Raw genomic sequence first — 18808 nt, 5'->3', positions numbered from 1 at the left:
GTCTTTGATTTTTGATATGGGTCCTTGATTTTCAATATGGGTGCTTGATTCTCGATATGGGTCTTTGATTTTTGATATGGTATCTCTAATTTTTGATATGGGTCTTTGATTTTTGATACGGGTCCTTGATTTCGATAAGATCCTAATTTTGATTTCAATATGAGTCTTGATTTTTCTTTTGATATGGGTCTTGATTTGATTTCGATATGGATCTTGATTTGATTTCTATATGAGTCTTTGATTTTTGATATGGATCTTTGATTTTCGATATGGATCTTGATTTTTGATATGGATTTTGATTTTCAATATGGGTCCTTGATTCTTGATATGAGTCCTTGAGTCTGATTCTCGATATGGGTCCTTGATTTCGATATGGATCTTTGATTTTCAATATGGGTCTTTGATTTTTGATATGGGTCCTTGATTTCGATATAGATCTTGATTTTGATTTTGATATGGGTCTTGATTTTGCTTTCAATATGGGTCTTGATTTGATTTCGATATGGGTCTTGATTTGATTTCAATATGAGTCCTTGATTTTCAATATGGATCTTTGATTTTCGATATGGATCTTGAATTTTGATAAATTTTTTTATTTTCGATGAGTCCTTGATTCTCGATATGGGTCCTTGAGTCTGATTCTCGATATGGGTCTTGATTTGATTTTGATATGAGTCCTTGATTTTTAATATGGATCTTTAATTTTCGATATGGATCTTAATTTTCGATATTGATTTTGATTTTCGATATGGGTCCTTGATGTCGATATGGGTCTTTGATTTCTGATATGGGTCTTTGATTTCCAATATGCTGATTGATTCAATGATTGATGTGAATATGTTTCTGATATGCTCTTGATATGCTTCACTTTTCAAGTTTATTTTCTTTGATTGCTATTAGATTAGATGTAATTGAGAACCGATGATGGATACTTGTTGATTTGAAGGCAGAGCTTGGTGTGCTCCAATCTCAAAAGTGACTTATGAGGCCATGGACACTGATCCCATGTTTGTCATAGGCAAACAGAGATGTTATTAAGAGATGTGGGTTGTCCTCTTTATTAGACATGCCTTGGTATATCATTAATTGAGGTTTATTGACAACGTTGGCCGAGAGGTGGCACAGTGATACAAACACATTTCACTTGGTGACTGGTGAGATGACAGTCACACTAGAGGATTGTTATTGGATTCTACAGATTCTTGTGGTTGGGGCCCTGTTGCCTTACGAGAAGACCAAGGAGAATGGCACAAAGGCTCTCTGTAATGCTCGCCAAAATACCCTAGAGAAATATAGCTAAATACATACTAATTTAATTTTTTTTAACAATACAACACATAACATCACTTAAGCAATACAACAAGCACACAACAACATTTAAGTTTTATGAACATAGAATAATTCACTCAAGCTACTCAAATGACTATGCAAGCGAAATACAATAAATCATTACTACTAACTCCCTATGGTATCTTAACACCATTAGTTATTCTACCTATATAAGAAATAAACATTTACTTTCTTATAGATCAATACCTCATAATCTTAATCATTATACACACATAGGTGCATCATAGCAATACGTAACATTCATGATATGCAGCCTACTTAATCTTCCATTTAATATGAGATTCTATCTTTCAATGCCTATTTCCCTTTTTCTCTTAGGTTCATTTTATACACCAAGTCCAAATGTTCCAATTACCATTAACCAACCTTCAACTATTAACATCACCATTCACATACCAAGATTAACCCTTACATTGTATTAACACCATTTCCATTTACGATTAACTTCCACATAATCATTTATGATTCTATGCTCCTAGCATGCTTATTACTTCATCATGATTCCTAAAGTACATAAAGAAATCATCACAGTCTTCCTAAACATTTAACCCATAGCTCATTTAATACTCCTAAAATCTCTTACACTATATCAATTAACCAACAATCATCTTATTACAAATTAAGTAACTACACAAATTCATCTCAACACAAATTAAGGTACAATATCCTAATTCTATAACAACTAATAGCATCCACCAAATGGAGATATAATCTTAAACTATAACACATGATACATTCTAATCCTTTCCTAAAAGACAATCACTCATCTTACTGTCTATCCATACACTTACTAGTAATTTCCATAAATAAGATTAGTAATTCATTCATTAAGAACATCCATACAATATTTTCATAAGGAACATTCAACTACATCCCAAGCATTATAAGATTTTCAATCCTACCATTAGATCACTAACTATGAAGTATGATACTATAATTTCTAGTTCTTTAATCACCAAACATAAACATGTCCTAAGATATCTTGCAATATTACTCATACTCATACATCCTATCAAGGATTAACATTTCTTCTACTTAAAGAATTAGTTAAAGACATCACTTCTAGGATATTTTCATTATCATAACACTCACACCATTTCCTTTTAACATGGATCATCAAGAATACAAAATGCATCATTTAATTCCAAACCACGTTACTTATCCACATCTCATACATCCATTTCATTTAATATAAATGTGTTACAATACAACTCAAGGGTTCATCATTACAATCACATACCATAACCAAAAGATATCATTATAACTAGAACAACATAATCATTTGTCATAAGCATGATTTGTTTTACAAGCATTACAAAATAATTTCATTACATAAATCACACCATCATTTACATTCTTGCTGCAATTAATATCCATGAACTATTTGAAGAAGCACCCTCATCCATGCAAGAAGAATCCAAAGATAGCAACATCCCAATGGTTTAAAAGAACCAACCACCCGACTATGTGGAACCAAAGGAACCACCCCCCCCTACCCCCCCCACCATGCTAGGAGATGACACAAGGTCCGAAAACACACTCTACACCTAAGCTGACACCCATAACCAAGGAGACTAACCACACAAGGACTCTCATGCAAGAACCAATACCGCAAACAAGAACAACTTCCAGAGGTGACAACTCAACAAGACATAAAATGCACTATCAAGTCATAAGCATAAATCACCAAGGAAACACATGTAGGAGTGGAGTGTCATCACATGCCATCCTATAACAAATATAACATGTATAACATCATAAGGCACTATCGTGATGGACATGTGGAGCCATCTCAACCTATGAGAGACCAAGAAAGATTATCTTACCATCTTCACGATCTTCTCATGCTTATCCTAAAACATCCTCCCTAGGACTAAGCCATGAGGTTCAAAACTATTCAATATGTTTTTTAAATGGGTTATAATTACCCATCCTAATTAATTCATTATCAATGTTATCACTTGTTTACAAGTCATGGAAAACTCCAATGTGCCCTGGTGGTCTAGACTTCATGCATCCTTACAAGGAACCTCATGCAAGCCTATCTCTCGTGACCCCGGTCATCACAATGAAGCCCACTCCTCCTAAAATGGTTTCAAACAAAAGCACAAGAGGCTCTAAAATAAAATACAAATTTGCAACATAACACTCATATGCATCCAATGGCTTACTCCCCAAAACAAGGATATTCAAGTAGCCAAAAACACAATGAACCTCTTGGCAATACCACATCAAAAACTATAATTAACCATCAATGAAAAGCATCATAAATATCATAAAATCCTTTAAATTCAAATCTAAGACAAAACTGAAAACAAAACAGCAACCAAACTCATTTTCATAAAGCCTTATGACAAGGAAACTTGACACACAGTCAAAACTACAACAACATAAAAAAAATGAGCCTCTTGGCCAACAATAAACATAGTCATATCAAGCCATAAAATTTACTGTCATTAATGAAAGTAAAACCACAACAAGGCCAACTCACTTGCTGCCCCAAAACAACAACACTTCCAACTCACCAACCATAGCACATGAATATGGGTAAAGCACAATTCTTTCCCCAATAACATAGGAAGGTAAATATGCTTGAAACCAACAAAATACATCAAATAAAATCATATATAAAATTAGAAAACTCACCAACACCCTCAACAATGCCTCTGGTACAAGAATTAATCTGGAAAGTACCACACAAGCAAGCAACTAGCAAATTAACCTACAGGAAAAACTACAGGAAACATTATAGGAAAAAAAACCACAGGAAACCATTTCTCACATTCTAACTTGATTTCTAAAAAAACAAGAAGAATAAAATCATCCCTTCCAAATTTGATTTCTAAAAAAATAAGAATCAATTTAAAATTCTTTTCTAAATCCCCACCCCAGACACCTTGCAGACAATCTTTAAAAAAAACAATGTGAAATGCCCGTAAAACCACTAACCTGGAAAATGCAGAAAATGGAAGAAAATCTGATTTAGAATCCAAAAAAAACAATCCAAGATTTTAAACCAATTCGAATCCAACCACCAACAATCTCCAAATCAATCTCATAAATTCATTCACCAAAGATGCCAACCCCTGTGAATGCACATGAAGGCCTATTTATCAAAAATAAAAAAAATAAAATAAAACCAAGCAAAACCATCCTCCAATCAAAATATTCCAAAAATATTTATTCCATACCTACCTTCCTAAAGTTCAAGAAAAAAAAAATCTACCTACCATAAACTTCAAGCCAATCAAATCCAAGGGTAGGTAAAATAAATTAAACCATTGACCTGGAGTGAAAATGACTTTTAAATAAAAGAATACAAATTACCCCCTTTTAATTACTTAATGGGTAAAATAATATTACTCAATAAATAAAATTCACTTAAACATTAAATAAATAATTTCCCACCATAGACATTTATAAATAAATATTAATAAAAATAGGAAATCAATAAATTAAATTAAATAAATAAAACTCCAATAAATAATAACTCAATTGAACCCAATAAATAAAAGCTAATATTTTAAATATCAAATACTCAACATTAAATTAAATAGATCAAATAATAAATAAATAAATAAAAGATCAAGCCAATTAGATTAAATACATTATTCACTTAAATAAATTCCTTATAAGGAGAAATCCAATTACACAATGAGAAATCCATACTTCAAAACTCACACAAAAGAATCTAGAGAACTTTGATCTCCAGACCTCCAACTCATGACGAAGATACTTAACCAATACACCACAATGCTTACGTGACCAACAAAAAGGAAAATCAAAATAACATAAGACATCAACAAATCAGCTAACATCAAGATAACCTGACAAGGTGAACATCTTAGACCTAGAGCATGTGAGGGGAACTTGTGCCAACTCTGAACCACATGCCATTGGGATTTAAAGATACACTCAGACCTATGGAGCTAGGTGGAGTCGGTGTCTGGTACCTGCTAATCCTACATCCACAAAGCAATGAGACAACATATGCATGTATATTATAACAGACAAGGGTTAGAGAATCGCAACGACACATCCCGCTCACAATGAGTGATGTGGCATTGTCTCTATCCCTAAGATAGTTAGGCAACAATCAAACACACCATATGATCAACTCATCATAGATAATCATTAAATATGGTCAGTACATAAAAACATCATCAAGTGCATGATTAATATAATTCATGATTATAGTAAGGCATGTAAAATTCATCAACACTTATGCTCATCAAATCACATGATCAATATAATCTTTCAATAATCAATCACATAATAAGTATATAGTGACTAATAAATCACACGATCAAAACTGATAGTATCAACGTCATATAAATCATCTGAAATAGCCTATGCCCAATAATGTCTATCACGCATGAATTAAAAGTCAGCTCGAGTCAAAACAAGTCAAGTCAAGGGTGGACACCTTTCACTTGATGACTGGTGAGATGACAGTCACACTAGAGGATTGTTATTGGATGTAATGCCCCGCCAGGAAACCCCTAAAGGGTTTAAGTTAAAAGCACTCAAATAGAGTGTAAATTTTTTTTTTTTTAAATAATTATTAAGAGCGTTAATACAAAGGGTTACAATATTAAGATAGATTGAAGTGATCTCAAGTTATCTCTATCTAGATAACACAGCGGAAGGCCAAAACGATCCTAAGGAGTTTCCCAACGCGATTACACAACTTTACACCTAACTCATCTTGCGTCATTAGATCCTTTAAACTGGATATCTTTATTACGGGATAATGCATAGATCTTAATTACAAATGTGTTCAATGGTTTGACGTCTTATAATTTTAGGAAGAGATCATTTACTTTAGGCGGTTAGAGGGCCATTGAGAAGTTATTTATTCATTGCACCTTAATTCATAATTACATTAGGAGGTCTCCAAATGGGTTCAAGCGTTTTAAATATAACAAGGTACATTCGTTAGAGTTTTAAAGTAACCATCCACACTTGACATCCCCCTTTAATGCTATAAATGTGCTCAATGAGATTCATTCATTTAAGGCTAAACTATGATTAGTAAAGTGAGGATTCCTTCATTTGATTTCAAAGTGTTCACCCACTTTTGATATCCTTTTTAAAATATTAAATAGTATGGTTAATAAGGAGAATTTTCGTTTCTTAAGGATTGACCACAATTAATAGAGTGAAACCCCTTTATTCGATTTCATGCGTAGCCAACTAATGAGTTGCAGCTCTTAAATGAAAGATAAAATGTGAGTAGCCATAGGAGTCATTTGAAGTTTTAAAATAATACTACTAGATTGGCTAGAATCATTACGTTGAAAATGTATCGAGCCACAAGAGTTCATCCTTTACCTTTAAGATGTAGTTAGCTAGATAATATCTTACATTTCAAGATTAGAGTATAAGTTCCAACAGATGCTCTTTCATTGGGATTGAATTACAATTATCTTGTTGCAAATCACTCTTTTTATTGTTAAATGAATATAAGGTGAGAGAGATTCTTTTATTAGGTTTAATGTATCAACAACTAATTGAATCCCTTCTTTTTCAGTTCATCTTTAACAATCATAAAGAAATTCATTTGTTGGGGTTATAATTAGGATGGACTAGTTGAGTATCACCAATTGTCAAGTTAAATTTCGGTAAGGTTGATTTGTTAAGATTAAACGTAATTGACCAAACAACTATATCCAATATAATGAAACATAATTAACATGACGTTTCCCATTCTAGTTCAATCTTAGCAACATGAGGGATTCCTTTTATAAAGATTAACATATGGGTTTTCTAGTTGGGTTCACCCGGTTATTGAAATGATCTGGTGAGGATTATTGATTCAAAATTACAACATAAATTACTAAGTATATTCGTTCAATAAACAACATGAATATTTGATTGAGTCCACACGATTAACAAATTGATCCGGTGAGGATTATTGGTTATGATTAAAATATGAAATAACTTAACAAATTTTATCCAATGTAATGAAACATAACTGACATGGCGTGAATCATTTACTAAGGTAGAAGGATAGATGTTTCTATGATGTTCTTCTGTTAAATTTCAATCTAGGAATTGTGACATAAATTTTTTAACTTTGTTTTCCCCTTTTTACATTCATTCCAATTAACATACTTTTTAACAATTAATCCAATGAAGTAATTCTATCTAGATTTCTTCCACTATTACAATTTAAATTAACATTACCAATTTACTTTTTTTTTTCACACTTTAATTTCAATATTTAAATACCATGCCCTATTCATAATTCCCAACGTTTTATGATCTTGAATAACTACGTTTATCCATATGAAAAATGTTATACATTCAAATTTGAATTCATTTAATTTACACCATATACTTTGCAAAAATACAACCATTCAAGATAATTTAAAACATAAAACAAGTACGCTAAAAAACATCACATAACACAGGTATGATCTCGGAGTTCACCCCGGATGGGCTACATCTCCGGGTCTGCTCAACTGCAAGACCCTTTTTGGAATTTAATTTAGTTAAAGATACATATTTACATGTCTTTTACATCTTGCCCACTTAGGCGAATACCAACAATATACAACAGACATCGCGGACGGAAATACATAATTGGTCTAAAACTATACACTAGTACCCAAATCAAAGAAGGTACACATTAAAAGGGGCCTTTGAAATGAAAGAAAGACACCCCCCCCAATGATCTATGAATCTTTGCGTAAATGTAAACGAGTATACAGGAACCCCAATCATTACCAACCAATTTAGAAATAACCCCACGTTTAACCATAATTTATAGTTAACAATTATTAATGCCATTTGCACAGATCGAAGTGCAGCCAAAATTGTATTACTATATGGGTTTTCTAAATATTCAAATTCTAGTTTCTCAAATGTAAATGCTCAACTTTATTACATTAAATAAACAAGAAGCAGCAGTGAGATTTTAAGTAATTAATAACCTCATTTAAAAATTCATTATTTTATTATTTACACAAACTTCGTATTATATATATATATATATATATATATATATATATATATATATATATATATATATATATATATATATATATATATATATATATATATATATATATAAACAATATTTAACGATATATATATAAAAAAAAATTGAATTAAAACTAATTTCCAAAACAATGAGCCCTTCCACCAAAAATCTTCTCTTTTTTTTTTTTATTACCTTCCCATGGTAATTTTTTTTTATAATGTAATTTTCTTGTTTAAAACCAATTATAAAAGAATAACTTCAAACTTCATTTTTCGTCGTTTTTATTTTTTGGAAGAAAACTAACCCTAAACGCAGGGTTTTCCTGTGGCGGGCGGCGCCACTGCGGTGCCCGCAGGCCCGCGGCGCCCTGCGGCTACCGCGGCCCTGCGGCCACCGCAGGTGCCGCGGCCACGGCTCGCAACACTTGCGGACGGAAGGAGGGCAAACAGGGAGGCGGCGGGGAGATTCACGGGGAAACGGGCGGGGGCGTTTAACGGCGCGAACGGGGGAGGGGGAATAGTGTGCGGGGAGGGGGAGGAGGAGCGGGCGGAGCTCCGCTCCCCGCCCTCCAAACCCCATTCCATGTATATTTTTTTTTTAAAAAAAAAACAAACAAACGCACAGTCTAAACAAAATAAACTACACGCCCAGTTCTGTATATATATATATTTACCATTTGCACAGTTCGAACAATGGAAACCAAAACACCCGCCGCCACAAGATGATAAGAGGTAAAAATGCACAGGCACAAAAATGATAAGTTCGTTTAACGAACTGTGTGTTTTTTTTTTTTCTGGGTACATGATATTGGGTGATAACCCCCTTTCCTCTTTTTTTTTTTAAACACAAAAGCAAGTTTTAACACATATAAGATGTGAAGATTTACAACAGTTCAAAATAAACATTTCCAGATTTATATCAAGATCTCCATTATGGGAGATAGATTTCTTAACCAATCTAACATCACAAAATCCCTCAAGAATGAGGGTTTTATTTCAAGAACAACCAAATCTGAATGGATAAGACTAGTTTTTTTTTTGTTTTTTTTTGCATTCAACAAATGAATAAGGTAGTGGATTTGAATCCTACCTCGTAATGCAAATCCAGGCATGAATCTTGAATGAAAAGCTTCCCAATCTGCTGCTCCCCAAGCAAATCCCTCCTCTCTCTCCCCAGAAAACTCCCCAAAAATGCTTACCAACTAGGTTAAAAGAAAGCCCTAATTTTGCCCTAATTTTAAATTTCGAAATTAGGCATTTATTTTTGAAAATAAAATGATTGAAAATCCCAAATGGAAGTCATTCATTTCCATTCTCTCTTACATCATATTTGTTTTCCTTATTAAAATTATAATACTTCTATTTCTTTATTGAGTTCTAAATTTTAATTTCTCAATAGCGATTTGGGCCTACATTTACACTTTGGAACTATTTACCGGGTAGGGCGTTTTAATTAAATTTTAAATTTTCTAAAAGTCAAACTTTTATATTATGTCGACTTTACAAGTAAAGAGAAAATAATTTCATTTAAATAATAATAATTTACCCCTTTTCTTCCAAAAATGCGAAATCGAGTAATTTAATTCTATCTCTCCAATGATTCTAAAATTTTTCCCTTTCTAAAATGAATAACTCAATAAATTCGTTATTTTTAAAATTAGCTATTAAATTAACTCGCTATAACATAATAAAGCGACATCTTTAAATAAATGACTATTCTAATGCAAGAGTCTTGTTTATTCAAATTTCTGAACTACATATGCGTAAATGTTACAAATGCGTAAATGAGCACGCTAACCCAAGTTAAATACCTTAAGCTTACTACATTAATAATTTAAAGCAAGTCTCTTTAATTACTGATTAATCGTATAAAGAAGCTACCTATTTAAATTTCTATATCTCTAATGTGTACGTTTAATCATAATTTTAAATTTAATACTTAGGATAACAAACCTCACTTACCTCGTGCAAGGCACGCAAATCGAGGCAGTCCTCCAAGTCTCTCGACACGCACCCCAATGAAAGGCAAGCTCCACGAATCCACGCACGATGCTCACCTAACCATGGCTAAGGCAAGACGAGCGTTATATGACCACTAATTCCGAATTCAAAAGATGAAAGAGCATACTCAACCTTGCAAGTTCCAAAGGAGGTGAACCTTGCCCTAAGCGGTGTTGTACCTGCAATCTCCTGCACCCATGAACTCATACAAGCATGCATATACATATACATATTCAATGAAGGCGTTAGCTCAAGATTTATCTCAAGGGTTAGGGAACAATTGCATTTACACGAAAATCGATGCAAAAGCACAATAATAAGTATGCACAATTTATTTATATTATCTAAACTACACATTGCATATCGGTTACTCTACCATTCAAAAATGCCACATAGGAAGTCAATCAAGGTTAAACGGGTTTTAAAAGTCCGACTAGGGTATGGGCATTACATTGGATTCTATAGATTCTTGTGGTTGGGGCCCTGTTTCCTTACGAGCAGACCGAGGAGAGTGGCACAGAGGGTCTCCATCGCATCTTTTAGGATAATGAGATCAGTGGCTACAAGATCCTATTGCAGGAGTTCTTGGATTTAGGTTATGCACCACTGCCATCTGTATTAGCAGGTTTCATTGGGGGGTTCTTGTATCTCGATCGTAGGTCAAAGGGAATAGTTGTTGGATGGGGATAAGTTCTAGAGGACATGGTGACACAGGTTCGCATGGGGGTCCTGTATTTTGGCCCATCTATGCAGAGAGTTTCACCAGGTAGTATATCTAGGATATACTAGTTTATCAGTTGGGGTGACATTGTTACAGGTGTGGGCCTGGGAGCATATACTAGTGTCAAGACCACTTGCAGATAGGGATAGGCCAGTTGGTCGGGTTTATGTTTATGGATATACAGGTGTAGTTGTCTAGCGTAAGCTGGAAAAACTAGAGCATTGGCGGAGGGCACTAGATGATATTGATATGATCATCTGGAGACCGTATATGTATTGTGAGGTGTGGGCAGAGGATGGGATAGAGATGCCCTGCGTATATATGTCGAGGTACCTGACTGGGCGAACACCCTTTATTACTGAGCGATTCTTGCACAACCATGTTCAGCGGTGGTATGGTAGACAGCATGGGATGCCACATGGAGCCTGTTTGTATGCTCATCGAGGATAGGATGTGTCAGAGTGGGGGCCTACTCTAGATAGAAGAGCAGTCGTGGATGAGTACATGTCCCTGGTAGGACAGATCTAGGATTATGAGGCGGGGGTTGTGGATGTTGGGATGACATAGGAGTTCTCCACCTACTTTGTCGCACATGCAGTGGCACATATATTTGAGCCAGTAGAGGATTTGCCAAATTTTGTTGATGATGAGGAGGATCAGCCATAGAGGCGAGGGGGAGATAGAGAGAGAGAGAGAGAGGAGGACGAGGGAGGGGAGGTAGGAGAGGGAGGTGGAGGTGGTGGAGGAGATGGAGGAGGGAGAGGAGGAGATAGAGGAAGAGATAGAGGGAGAGGGGTGGGAGATATAGGGAGAGGGGATGGAGAAGGAGGAGGAGGATGTCTCATTCTTGGTGCTGGCAGGGTTGGTAGGGTAGGTGCGGTGCTAGCTGTGGTGGGTGGGATAGAGGATGATAGGCAACCTACCTAGAGGAGGAGATCTAATGTTCTACCTCCTCTGACGCCTTGGACAAGGACAAGTATGGGTGGGACCATGACATAGGTACCCCTTCAGATTAGGGTGACCACCCATCAACATGATTCTCATATCAGAGTGCTACAGGTCTCAATGAAGCAGCTGTAGGGATAGGTGTTAGCACAACAACAATAGATTACATAGGTTATCGCAGAGCAGGATAAAGAGATAGAGAGTCAGGGTCGGGCAGAGGCCCTTGCTGACAAGTTAGAGAGCCATAGTCGGTTCCTCAGTTTGGGACACACTGAGAGAGATACAGTACTCAACCGAGGAGGCTGAGTATTATAGGCGTTTATACAAGGAGGTGGTTCCTCGAGATCACAGAGCTCCTAGCTATGCTATAGTGGTGTCCACTCAATTTGGCCGTACTCATACGAGGATAGAGAGCAGAGGTGTTATGGGGCCTACTCAACGTGATCCATCTGGTGGAGATCCAGGAGCTGGGACATCTACTATCAGACTGTCTACCTCAAGAGATAGTCATACCTGAGAGACCTGTCTCCATTGTTATTGAGCAAGTTTTTGTTGTATTTTGACAGACACAATATCCCTTGTACATTTTAACCATTTTTGATATATATATATAACATTGATTTCTCTGATCCACATGTGATGTGCTTATTGATGATGATTGACTTATTATGTGCATGATTTGATATGATGATACTATGAGGATGATCATATCCTTAGATAATAATGCTCTTGATTTTTTTTAAGATTATGATGTGAATGTATGATTCATGATGAGATGAGTGATAATGTGATGATGTATTGTTGTGATTACTTTGATATGAGATGTTATGTTATCTACATGTTATAATTTATGAGATGTATCTTGAAATGATGTGCAACCTAATGCAAGTTTAAGATGAAATACAAATAAATGCAAGTTTAAGATGATATGAAACCAAATGCAATTTTAAAATGATGTGCAACTAAATACAAGTTTAAGATGATATGCAACTAAATGCAATTTTAAAATGATATGCAACTAAATGATCACTTTAATTATGTCATTGTCATTCCCATTTAGTCACTTGTTTGTGCTCTTTTTGTCATCATTGAGATTTTGATATGTTGAAAGTTTAATACAAGCATCATGGTATAATTGAACCATAACGACCTGAGTAAAACTTATATGGATTTTTGATATTGCAAGACGACAGAAGTGTTGAGGTATAATTGAACCAAGATGACCTGAGTGTTGCTTGCATAAAATAGACAAGAATTAACCATTTGCATGTGAAAAGTGGAAAATATCTTCAATGATATGTGTCCAATCATGTCTCGAGACAAATTTGCACCATACAAATGATCACCTCGCAAACAAAAAACCAAGGAAAATATCGGATTCCTTCGTTGCTTCTCTAGCTCAGTGCATCCTTGAGTAGCTCAGGAGATAGAATGATTCAGAAATTAAGCTATAAATAGTCAAAACTTCATGTTGAATTTAAAAAAATCATAATTCAGAAAAAAAAAACATCCATTGTGTGTGTTTAAAGTTGCAGTTGGAGAATGATCCTATTTTCTAGCCTGATGAGAAGTTTTGACATTGGTTTCCTAGTATGCTGTGATCCTTGCTTGTTGTCTGAATGCTAAAGTGAGAGGAATGTTACCCCAAGTTATGGATATTTATCGATGTGGATATATACGTTGATCACCAAGCCATGGTGGGATATGATATGAATATCCATTTTTAGATAATCAAGGACAATGACTATGCTAAGTATGTCCAAGATAATGTTGCATGTATAAGTGTTGGATGATGGCCATTAGATGAGATTGGATGGATTAATGATATGAGTAATGATAGATAGAGGATCCATTCTCACAAGTAATGCCTGTTGCCAGGTTTTCACCACTTTTATTTATTGCACTTTTTGATTTGTTTTTGATTTTTTGATTTTTTTTTTCTTTTTTGATTCATCTATGCATTGGACGACTCAAGTGTAGAACCTATTCATATGGTTGTTGTTTGTTGTTTCATCGAGCACGTCCCCTTTTGAAGTTGACAAATGATATGCTTCTGATCCGTAGGCTGATATGATGACAAAGGGACCCAACCAGATAGGTTCAAACTTCCCCTTCTTTTCTCGATCTTGCTGATTTCTAGGATTTTCATTTAGGACGAGATCACTGACTTTGAAAGCTCTGGGGATGATTTTGTGATTGTAGCTTCTACACATTCATTGTTGATATGCCTTGAGATGGTCATAGGCATGTTGTTTTTCCTCAAGAAGCTCTAGTTCATGCAACCTGTTTACTCGATATTCCTCATCTAGTATAAGGCCCTTCAAAGATACTCAGAGAGATGAGATTTCAACCTCAAGAGGTATAATTGCTTCTGATACATACACCAATGAATATGATGTAGCCCCTATAGGTGTCTAGGTACTTGTTTGATAGGCCCAAAGTGCCGGATTGAGTTGTACATGCCAATCCTTACCAACATCATTTACTATCTTCTTGAGTATTTTCAGGATTGTTTTGTTTGATGCTTTCATTTGGCCATTCCCTTGTGGGTAGTATGGTGTGGAGAAGCGATGTTGGATTTTTAATCATTCACATAGCTCTCGTACATCTTGATTCTTGAAAGGACGTTTGTTATCCATGATGATGGAACTGGGAATGTCATATCTACAAATGAGATAGTTGAGGATGAATGATGAGATCTATTTTCCAGTTATAGTGGTCATCAAGATTGCTTCAATCCACTTGGTGAAATACTCTATTTTCATGATAATAAACTTATGCCCATGTGAAAAAGAAGTATGGATTTTCCCTATCAGATCAAGTCCCCATTGATAGAAAGGCCAAGATGTAGTGAGTGGCTACAGCTCTTGTGCTGGTGCATGGACAAGGTTCTCGTGAATTTGACATTTAGGACATTTCTTAGAAAATTGATAGGAATCTCTTTCCATGGTCGGCCAGTAATATTCCATTCTCAGAAGTTTCTTGGCGAGAGTACGACCACTTGAATGCATACCATAGATACCCTTGTGAAGCTCATGGAAGGAAGAGTCAAATTCATTATGATCGAGGCATTGAAGAAGAGTACCATTAGACCTCAGCGGTAAAGTGTGTCAATGGTTAAGGTCTAGTGGGCGACTTGCCAGATGAAGTTTCATTTTTGGTTGCGAGATAGGTCGGAAGGGAGAGTATTGTTGTTGAGATAATCATAGACCTTCTCGTATAGAGGTGAATTCAAACCGGTTATGGCATAGATGACTTGGGATGTGAAATTGTCACAGGTTGGAGAAAACAATTTTTGCTACCAGGAACTCGTAATGACTCTGTCTATCAAGAATTTGCAGTAGTGAAGTGATAGTGGCCATTGCATCGGCAGCTCTATTGTCCAATCTTGGGATTTTCTCAAAGGTGATGTGCACAAAGTACTATTTGAAATCATCCACTATTCTCTTGTAAGGCATTATTTTATCACCCTTTGTCTGATAGTCTTCGTTGATCTGGTTGAAAACTAATTGAGAATCCCCATAGACTCTCAATTATGCGATTATCCATTCCATAACCATTTTGATTCATGTTACCAAGGTTTCATATTCAGCAATGTTTTTGGTGCCTAGAAACATCATTCTATAAGATCTTGAAATTGTGCGCCCCTCTGGAGTGACGAACAGGATGTCGACACCCGATCCATGTTGTGTATAGGATCCATCAAAGTATAGGGTCCATTGCTTGGGTGTGATAGTTAGTACATCCATATCTAGAAATTCCACCTACAATGGTTGTTGGTCTGGTAGTGGTGCTTCTGTTAGTTGATCTGCAATTACCTATCCTTTGATAGCCCGATATTCTGTGTATTGGATATCGAACTCACTCATAATCATGACCCATTTAGCTAATCATCTTGTGAGAGCTATCTTTCTAAGGAGATACTTGAGAGGATTGATTTTTTCTACTAGCTTGACTGTGTGGGATAACATATAGTGGCATAACTTTTGAGAAGCAAAGACCACTGCTAAGAAAGCCTTTTCAATGAATGTATAATTGAGCTCATATTCATTCAAAGTTATGTTGATGTAATAGATAGCTCTTTCTTTTCATCTAGGATCTTCTTGTGCTAGCAGTGCCCCCAATAATACTTCTATTGTTGATATATAGAGAATGTGTGGCTTGCCTGCGATTGGAGGGACCAAAACTCACGGATTCATTAGATATTTTTTGAGCTGGAGAAACGATTCCGTACACTTGTCTTCCCATCTGAAAGGTATATTTTTATGAAGAAAATGATTGAATGGGAGACATTTATCTACCAGATGAGTGATGAATCATCTGATGGATTGCAACCATCCCTGCAGAGATCTGAGTTGGCTAATGTTTTTGGGAGGTGGAATCTCCATGATAGCCTATACCTTTATTGGATGTACTTCGATGCCCTTTTCTGATACAATGTAGCCTAATAGCTTTCTGGAAGTGACCCTGAAGACACACTTCTTAGGGTTTAGTCTAACCTTGAATTTCTCTAATCATTGAAATATTTTATCTAGTATGCCCAAGTGTTCTGCTTGGGTGAATGATTTAGCCAACAAATCATCCTAATAGTCCTCCATGAAGGTATGCATCATATCATGGAAGATTGTTGTCATGGATCTTTCATAAGTTGGCCCAACATTTTTCAAGCCGAAAGGTATGATGTTCCAACAATACGTTCCCCATTGACAGGTGAACACATTTTTATCTTGATCCTTTGGGGCTATCCTGATTTGATTATAGCCAAAGAAGCCATCCATTAATAATAAAATTGTGTGGCCCACTGTTAGGTCCACAAAAATGTCAATGCTTAGCAAAGGAAAGTCATCCTTTAGGCATTCTTTGTGGACATCCCTAAAGTCTATGCATATTCTAATGCTTTTCTCGGGTTTTGAAATGGGTACAATGTTTGAGATCCATTCAGCATAGTCTATAGGTCAGATGAATCTGACATCTAATAACTTCTTTAGTTCTACCTTGACCAATAATGCCAAATGTGTATTCATCTTTCTTAATTTCTTCTTGACAGGTTTAGCTCCAAGAGCGATGGATAAGTGATGTGTGATTAGATTCAGATCTATTCCTGGCATGTTAGCATAAACCCAAGCATAATTGATTTGCCTTTCCTTGAAGAATTTGATAAAATCTAGTTGTTCTTCTTTTGTGAGTGATTCTATCAAATGTATGGATTTGACTGTTGCTTCAGTGTCTATGTTTATTGATTGAGTTGGCTCAATCAATATTGGTGACCTTTCTTGATAACGTTTAGGAAGAGTGTCAAGTCTCCCATCTTTAGGTGCCTTAAAAAGGTTTTCACCCTCAGATGCGTCCTTTATTTTGACATTTTTGTGTTCTAATACTGTCATTGACTAGTTTTCACCATTAGATCCTTTGTTTATTTCATTTTTGTGACTGAGAGACTTGGCTCTCCCCCGATTGTAGATGTCATTATTTTGTTCACTGGTAGAGCATGTTTTTGGGTTGATTGAGCATAGGTATTGGACAATTCATTTATCATTTGGGAATATTGGTATATCATGATGTTCGGGTTCTTCCCAATCTATGAGATCAGGATATAGGAGCGGTAAGGATTCATTGGGTGGGTTAAGATCAATTGTTGTAAGTGTCACGATAGAGTCATTGTTATAGTCGTTTGGGATGTCGGTGAGGTCTAAGATATTTTTGAGGTCTTCGATGGTATTATCTTTGATATAGCCTTATTCATATTGTCGTTGCTCATTCTCACTAGCTTCATAGATATGGTGTGGTCTAAATTCAAATGGTCGAGATTCTGAGCTTCGTCCCTCCTGAGAAATGGGTGTGTATGTGTGTATGGTATCCACCTCAATGTCTTCAGTGACAACAAAACAACTATCCCACTCATATTCATTAGAATCGGTTTTAGAATCATTGTCCTAGGTCATCTCGTTGTATTTTATAGGTATGTTGTATGGTGAGAAAAGATCACTAATGATGGACACCAGTTTTGTAGTTTTTTCTGATTTGGGATTGAAGCTTGCTTGTACTCATTGAATTTGTTCGTACAATGTTTCCCTTTTGTGAGTAGCAATTTCTTTAGGTGGTGGGTCCACCTTGGTTTGATTAGGTTCTTGCACATGATGTACTTTCTTATAAGAAGCCTCCTCCCTTTGAATGACGAGTTCTTCTTGTCATTTCTCATTTTCTTGATGCTTTTTCTCTTTCCTTGTCGTTTCTACTTCTTGGTGTAGTGCTTCTTTCCATGAGTCTTCATTATATTTTTTCTTCACTCTCCACCAAGATTTTTGCTGGTGATTTTGCTTCTACCTAGGCGGAACATGTTGTTCATACCCCAATCCTATTTTGTCTCTTGCAAATTGTGAAGGAAGTTGAAGGGGTTCTATAATTATTTCTTGGTGCTTGCCAATAGGTCCTTTGCCTTTGTATCCCATTCATTGCATGATCTGGAACCCATTTCCATACTGTTTTGTTTGTACGACTACTTCTATGGTAATAGCTCTGATTTCTTCTTCATCCTTGTATAGCCAGCTAAGGATATCTTTCTCTTCTGATTCATCAGCTAGTGTGCCTAGTTGGATAAATTTACCATCAAACTTGGTGATAGGTTGTGTTTCCTTATATCTTTATGTGGAAGGTTGTCCATAATATTTTGGTGATGTTGGCAATTTAGAGAGACATAAGGTTTCAAAAGAGTACTCCCCCATGCCTTGGTCCTTTATTTTCATCTTTTTCTTGAATTCTATGGATAGAGACTTGATTTCTTCTTGATGATTGGATGCTAAGGAA

Source organism: Cryptomeria japonica, chromosome 4 (assembly GCF_030272615.1).
Source record: "Cryptomeria japonica chromosome 4, Sugi_1.0, whole genome shotgun sequence".
Classification (NCBI taxonomy): domain Eukaryota; kingdom Viridiplantae; phylum Streptophyta; class Pinopsida; order Cupressales; family Cupressaceae; genus Cryptomeria; species Cryptomeria japonica.
The sequence above is the reverse complement of the archived record's forward strand: the minus strand, read 5'-3'. Positions refer to the sequence as shown.